At 44.8% G+C, this 7500-nt stretch overlaps 1 protein-coding gene across 1 annotated transcript in view; it reads left to right on the forward strand.

Moving 5' to 3' along the window:
• Positions 1 to 7500, forward strand: part of LOC146272223 (protein bassoon-like) — a 66317-nt gene that overhangs the window by 10487 nt on the left and 48330 nt on the right.

Below are 7500 nucleotides of genomic sequence, written 5' to 3' on the forward strand. Positions count from 1 at the left end.
CGCCAAAGAATAGCCTGGAGACGAGACAAAACAAAGCAGAAAAATGAGAAACAGTCAGAGAGAGAAGAAGACACACCGAGAGAGAGAAACAGAGAGAGACAGTAAAAATGAAATTTGCGTGTGAGTCAATATGAAGTTAAATGACAGGGTGAAGCCATAGAGACATGTCTGAATTTAAGGTTTCACATGAGGGAATTCTACCAAAGGACAGCTATAATTAAATTAGAGCAATAGTTAATAATTGATTATACTGTCAAAATCAAGCGTGCTATCATGAGCTGATGGACTTAACATGAAAACTGAATTAGCAGCCAACTAAGATGAACCACCAAGAAGAAGCTACTTCTACAAATGCACTTGACTACCGAGATGAAATCATTTTATAAGCTATACTAAGCACACCCCGAGCATTTGACTGTATTACCATAGTATTGGATCCAGTTCTGATGCAAATACTTTGTAACATTATGATTACGGTCCAATATATTTAGATAACAGATAACAGTTGTACTATTCCAGTGGCCAGCCATGCTAGAAATGCTAGACATGCTAGACAAGCTAGACAAGCTAAACATGCTAGACAAGCTAAACATGCTAGACAAGCTAAACATGCTAAACATGCTAGACATGCTAGACATGCTAAACACGGTAGAAATGCTAGACAAGCTAGACATGCTAAACATGCTAGACATGCTAGACAAGCTAAACATACTAGACAAGCTAGACATGCTAAACATGCTAGACAAGCTAAACATGCTAGACATGCTAGACATGCTAGACAAGCTAAACATGCTAGACATGCTAGACAAGCTAAACATACAAGACAAGCTAGACATGCTAGACATGCTAGACATGCTAGACATGCTAAACATGCTAGACATGCTCGACATGCTAGACAAGCTAAACATGCTAGACATGTTAAACATGCTAGACATGCTAGACAAGCTAAACATGCTAGACATGTTAAACATGCTAGACATGCTAAACATGCTAGACATGCTAGACATGCTAGACAAGCTAGACATGCTAGACATGCTAGACAAGCTAAACATGCTAGACGTGCTAGACAAGCTAAACATGCTAGACAAGCTAAACATGCTAGACATGCTAGACATGCTAGACAAGCTAAACATGCTAGACATGCTAGACAAGCTAAACATACAAGACAAGCTAGACATGCTAGACATGCTAGACATGCTAGACATGCTAAACATGCTAGACATGCTCGACATGCTAGACAAGCTAAACATGCTAGACATGTTAAACATGCTAGACATGCTAAACATGCTAGACATGCTAGACAAGCTAAACATGCTAGACATGTTAAACATGCTAGACATGCTAAACATGCTAGACATGCTAGACATGCTAGACAAGCTAGACATGCTAGACATGCTAGACAAGCTAAACATGCTAGACGTGCTAGACAAGCTAAACATGCTAGACATGTTAAACATGCTAGACATGCTAAACATGTTAGACATGCTAGACATGCTAGACAAGCTTGAAGGCTGCCTGGCGAAAGTCTTGGCTGTATTGTCATGGTGATGACCCCCACCGTCTACAAGGCCCAGTTTGAATTCATCACAACCACAACCACACTCAGACCATGATACACAACTACAACCACACTCAGACCATGATTCACAACTACAACCACACTCAGACCATGATACACAACTACAACCATACTGCAATGATTCATGCGTTCTAACAGTGTTTCAGGCTCAATGAATGAGCATTGGAGGAGGAATGAAAATCAGATGGTAAATTCCTGCACCTTGAGCTCCAGTTAGAGCAGAAGCTAGACTAGTCTGAGCCTCTTCCTTCTCCTCTAACTAGGACAAGTCTCCAACTGAGAATTTTGCATCTCTCGGAAAAGCAAACTGCAGTGATCTTCTCCAGTGGGGAGGCAGTGGGGACCTCTCAGAGCATCATAACCTCTCAGAGCATCATAACCTCTCAGAGCATCATAACCTCTCAGAGCATCATAACCTCTCAGAGCATCATAACCTCTCAGAACATCATAACCTCTCAGAACATCATAACCACTCAGAACATCATAACATATCAGAGCATCATAACCTCTCAGAAACATCATAACCTCTCAGAGCATCATAACTTCTCAGGGAATCATAACCTCTCAGAGAATCATAACCTCTCAGAGAATCAAAACCTCTCAGAACATCATAACCTCTCAGAGCATCATAACCTCTCAGAACATCATAACTTCTCAGAGCATCATAACCTCTCAGAGAATCATAACCTCTCAGAGCATCATAACCTCTCAGAGCATCATCATAACCTCTCAGATCGGCAGTGATAGGCACAGTCAGAGCTCTGACGGAGAAAAAACTCAGATCCTTTGATCCCCTGTCAAAACACTCCAAGATATCACAGGATCGCACATAGTCAGTTTATACTTTTGTTCACATACAACAGTTGATCCTGTGTCTGGAGTCTCTTGGGTGGAGCTGTGTAGAGGGTAGTGTGCAGCAAGCTGGGGCTGGTGAGAGGGTTAGGGTCAGATGGGGAGAGGGTTAGGGTCAGATGGGGAGAGGGTTAGGGTCAGATGGTGAAAGGGTTAGGGTCAGATGGGGAGAGGGTTAGGGTCAGATGGTGAGAGGGTTAGGGTCAGATGGTGAAAGGGTTAGGGTCAGATGGGGAGAGGGTTAGGGTCAGATGGTGAGAGGGTTAGGGTCAGATGGTGAAAGGGTTAGGGTCAGATGGGGAGAGGGTTAGGGTCAGATGGTGAGAGGGTTAGGGTCAGATGGTGAAAGGGTTAGGGTCAGATGGGGAGAGGGTTAGGGTCAGATGGGGAGAGGGTCAGGGTCAGATGGTGAGAGGGTTAGGGTCAGATGGTGAGAGGGTCAGGGTCAGATGGTGAGAAGGTTAGGGTCAGATGGGGAGAGGGTTAGGGTCAGATGGTGAAAGGGTTAGGGTCAGATGGGGAGAGGGTTAGGGTCAGATGGTGAGAGGGTCAGGGTCAGATGGGGAGAGGGTTAGGGTCAGATGGTGAAAGGGTTAGGGTCAGATGGGGAGAGGGTTAGGGTCAGATGGTGAGAGGGTTAGGGTCAGATGGTGAGAGGGTTAGGGTCAGATGGTGAGAGGGTTAGGGTCAGATGGGGAGAGGGTTAGGGTCAGATGGTGAGAGGGTCAGGTTTTGATTTGGGGTTGGGTTTAGATTTAGAAACTGACTATCTGTGTATGTGTTTCTGTGTTTCTGTTTGTGTCTGCGCGTGTGTGTTTCTGTGTGTGTGTGTGTGTTTCTGTGTGTGTCAGCGTCTGTGTCAGTGTGTGTTTGTTTTGGGGGAGGGCACCTGCAGTGTTATTCCCTCAGGACCCGTCTGTGTGTGTCAACTCGACAGCACGCTGCATTCCAGTAATCAGCTCTCAGGTGTAGGATTCTGTGTCCAGCGTAATGAAGCATCTTCTTTAGGAGACTTAATACCAGCATTCAGTAGCAAGCAAAGGCTGCATAGAGCATGTGTGTTGGGACAGACTGAGAGTGTGTGTTTGGGACGAACTGAGAGTGTGTGTGTGTGTGTGTGTGTAAGACGATCTGAACGTGTGTGTACTACAAAGCCATCGGAAGGCTGTTTGATGTGTCTTGGCCCAGTTCTGTGTGAAACGCCTTGATAAAGCGCTGCGTTGCAAATGTCTGTTTCCCTTCAGCAGTTTCCTGGAGGGCAGGGCCCTAGCACTGTGGGGCGCAGGGAGCTATCTGGGCGTACGTGTGTGTGTGTGTGTGTGTCCATGTTTGTGGATGCATGTGTGGTGTGTGTGTGTGTTTGTGTGTGTGTGTGTCAATATTGTTTGGATCATTGTGCATGAATGTGTGTGTCAGTATTGAATTGTGAGTTTGGCAGGATACATGATTTGCTGTCTATATACATAGATGATGATAGTAGTTCAGATCTGGATACAAGTAAAATCTGTAAGAAATATATTTTGGTGCACTGGTCCTTTAGTACTAGTCACTGTATAATGGAATCTGTCTCAGTCAAGGAAACTCATGCACCAAACTCACGTACCAAACATACATACCAAACGCATGGACCAAACATACATACCAAACGCATGGACCAAACATACATACCAAACGCATGTACCAAACATACATACCAAACACATGTACTGAACACAGGGGCTTTTGATTAAAGTAGGCATCTGTTCTCTGTCCTTGGCAGTGGGCATTTGCTATTGTGCCTCGGTTTTGTCCAAATCAATTCTCATTTACTCTATCTATCTATCTATCTATCACTTTCTCACTCACTCTCTCTCTGTCTCGTTCTCAATCCATCTCTGTCTCTTTCTTTCTCTCTTTCTCTCTCTCTCTCTCTCTCTCTCTATTTCTGTGTCTCTCTTGTTATGAGGCAATCATGAGGATCTTTATGAAATCTGATCTGGCTTGGGGAAAAGCCCAGCACACAGGAGAACATCTCTCTCTTGATCTCTTTCTCTCTGCCTCGCTCATTCACACACACACACACACACACACATTTCATTTGTAGCCTAGACCCTAACCCTCCATCTTGTTGTTCCTCTCTTCTCTCCTTTTCTCCTTCTCTCCTTCCCTCCTTCACTTCATCTCTCCATCTCTCTTTCTCTCCTTTTCTCCTTCTCTTCTTCAGTCCTCTCTTTCCTCTTACCACCCATCCCTGTTTCATCTTTATCAGTCTATGTGTGTGACTGAAGAATGGCTTTAGCTGACGTTATACTGATGGACCGAACCTGCTTCACGGTCCGGGCGCCTGAGTGTTTCCCTGTCATGAATTGAGGTTTGCTTTCATCGACGTGAACTGACATCTGGAAAAGGAATGGTCCACTTTGGTGTCCAGTGACAGGTCTGCGTGTAGTTAAATGTCAAACCTCGATGATCAGCAAACAGAGACATAGTAGGATAGATGTGTTGTGGAGTCAGCTGTGAAATCGCCTCAAAGCTGAAACAACACGTTGAAGAATAATGATTCCTATTTATGAATAATGATCAACAATTACTACCGTAGACTAGCAGGTGTGTGGGGGCATGTAGAGAAAACAGGAAAACAAGCCACATTCATTAGCTTGGGTCTCCCTTAACAAATGAGAAAGTTAATTAAGGATGGACACGTCTGAAGCAGTCAACCCCTTTAGACCATAAACAAGGGCCAGATCATCTGGTTATTTAAATACATATCCTGTCCTCAAAGAAGGAGCTGGCCCACATCATGTTGAGTCTGGGTTTTTGTTTGTCATTTTTTATATTTACATTTTGTGTGTGTGTGGTGTTTTTGACGTTAAGAAATTGGGTTTGAATGTTTGTATGTGTCTAAATGTGTATGTAGGGGTATGTTTGCATGCAAGTCTGAAAAAGAAAATTCTGGTTGCCTGTCATTACAATCACAGGCTACGATGTATTCACCCATACATTGATTCCACCCACACACTAACACATGTACAATGAACACACACCCACACCCTGTGTAATGACATTAGGTGTCATGTGTAAGTGGAGAGACAGGGTGGAACAGCAGCTGTCAGAGTGCTGGACTGACACACCCTCTATCTGCCTCTCCCTGTCCAAAGAGAGGGATGGAGGAAGAGAGGGAGAGATAGAGAGAGAAAGGGAGAGAGAGAGAGAGAGAGAGAGAGAGAGAGAGAGAGAGAGAGAGAGAGAGAAGAGAGAGAGAGAGAGAGAGAGAGAGAGAGAGAGAGAGAGAGAGAGAGAGAGAGAGAGAACGAGAGAGAACGAGAGAGAACGAGAGAACGAGAGAACGAGAGAACGAGAGAACGAGAGAACGAGAGAAAGAGAGAAAGAGAGAGAGAGAGAGGGGAGTGTGAGAGAGAGAGAAAGAGAGAGAGAGAGACAGAGAGAGAGAAAAAGAGAGAGAGAGAAAGAGAGAGAGGGGAGTATGAGAGAGAGAGATAGAGAGAGAGAGAGAGAGAGAGAGAGAGAGAGAGAGAGAGAGAGAGAGAGAGAGAGAGAGAGAGAGAGAGAGAGAGGAGTGTGTGTGAGAGAGAGAGAGAGAGAGAGAGAGAGAGAGAGAGAGAGAGAGGAGTGTGTGAGAGAGAGATAGAGAGAGAGAGAGAGAGAGAGAGAGAGAGAGAGAGAGAGAGAGAGAGAAAGAGAAAGAGGGGAGTATGAGAGGTGACAGTGTTCAGGGGGCAGTTAGGGAAGATGGAGGGGTCTTCTGGAGTCACCGGGGGGAGATAAACCGAGGAGAGTTGAGTAAGACACGAGGCGTGAATGAAACATAGAGGGATAGACAAGGAAGGAAAAGGAGAAGGAGAGGGTGATAGAGGGTTTTAATCAGGGGTATCCATCTTGTTTTATTGATGCCCAAAGCTCAGTTCATCCTAAGATGCAAATATAATCATTTATCAGACTCCCAGTTTACCAACAAGGTGACTGTCTCACATACACACTGTCTCACATACACACTGTCTCTCATACACACTGTCTCTCATACACACTGTCTCTCATACACACTGTCTCACATACACACTGTCTCACATACACACTGTCTCTCATACACACTGTCTCACATACACACTGTCTCTCATACACACTGTCTCTCATACACACTGTCTCTCATACACACTGTCTCACATACACACTGTCTCACATACACACTGTCTCTCGTACACACTGTCTCTCGTACACACTGTCTCTCGTACACTCTGTCTCTCATACACACTGTCTCACATACACACTGTCTCTCATACACACTGTCTCACATACACACTGTCTATCATACACACTGTCTCTCATACACACTGTCTCTCATACACACTGTCTCACATACACACTGTCTCTCATACACACTGTCTCTCGTACACACTGTCTCTCGTACACACTGTCTCTCGTACACACTGTCTCTCATACACACTGTCTCACATACACACTGTCTCTCATACACACTGTCTCTCATACACACTGTCTCTCGTACACACTGTCTCACATACACACTGTCTCACATACACACTGTCTCTCGTACACACTGTCTCTCGTACACTCTGTCTCTCATACACACTGTCTCACATACACACTGTCTCTCATACACACTGTCTCACATACACACTGTCTATCATACACACTGTCTCTCATACACACTGTCTCTCATACACACTGTCTCACATACACACTGTCTCTCGTACACACTGTCTCTCGTACACACTGTCTCTCGTACACACTGTCTCTCGTACACACTGTCTCTCGTACACACTGTCTCTCATACACACTGTCTCTCATACCCATTCACAAACACCAACACGCATTCACACACATGAAGCCCTCTCCCACGTTGCTCTAATATGTGATTTACCCTCCAGTTCGATTCCGAGGCAGGGGGTTTCAACTCAGAATACAATCACTCTGCAGCAGACAAACCTGTCATCAGTATATATATATATGTATGGTTACATGAATATCATTGTCCTGACTGACACACAACATTAAATGTGAACTCAGTGAGTCAGACATGGCCGCCCTGGCCCAGCTGTGATAGCTCCTCTGCT

Source organism: Hypomesus nipponensis, chromosome 9 (assembly GCF_054491055.1).
Source record: "Hypomesus nipponensis isolate SF chromosome 9, ASM5449105v1, whole genome shotgun sequence".
Lineage (NCBI taxonomy): Eukaryota > Metazoa > Chordata > Actinopteri > Osmeriformes > Osmeridae > Hypomesus > Hypomesus nipponensis.